The sequence below is a fragment of the Hemiscyllium ocellatum genome, chromosome 20, assembly GCF_020745735.1.
Source record: "Hemiscyllium ocellatum isolate sHemOce1 chromosome 20, sHemOce1.pat.X.cur, whole genome shotgun sequence".
Lineage (NCBI taxonomy): Eukaryota > Metazoa > Chordata > Chondrichthyes > Orectolobiformes > Hemiscylliidae > Hemiscyllium > Hemiscyllium ocellatum.
The window spans coordinates 48,617,058-48,617,718 of record NC_083420.1 but is presented as its reverse complement, the minus strand read 5'-3'; positions in this window follow the sequence as shown (position 1 = coordinate 48,617,718).

The window sequence follows — 661 nt, the reverse complement described above, 5'->3', positions numbered from 1 at the left end:
TTCATCTTAACTAAGGCCACTCTACCTAGCCAGGATATTGGGAGATCTCCCCTGTGTTGTAGGTCCTGCCTTATTTTCTCAAGTGTACGTAATTGGCTTTATATAGCTGACCAAATACTGGAGTGATAAAAATACCTAAGTACAGAAAACCTTCTGGTGACCACCAAAAGAGAAAGCAAGATCCATCTGTTAGATTAGATATACTGGCAAGGCCTCCCACCACCATGGCCTCCGATTTCATCAAACTGATTTTGTAACCTGAGAACATACTGAATAAATTAACCACTTGAATTAAGCGGGGCACGGATGTCAAAGGATCACTGAATAAAAAGAGGACATCATCTGCATAGAGAGTAATTTTGTGCTTGCCCAATCCAACCCTCGGAGCCATTATATTAGGGTCAGTTTGTATAGCAGTAAAAAAATGAGGTCTGCAGATGCTGGAGATCACAGCTGAAAATGTGTTGCTGGTCAAAGCACAGCAGGCCAGGCAGCATCTCAGGAATAGAGAATTCGACGTTTCGAGCATAAGCCCTTCATCAGGAATGAGAGAGAGTAGCCAAGCAGGCTAAGATAAAAGGTAGGGAGGAGGGACTTGGGGGAGGGGCGATGGAGGTGGGATAGGTGGAAGGAGGTCAAGGTGAGGGTGATAGGCCGGAGT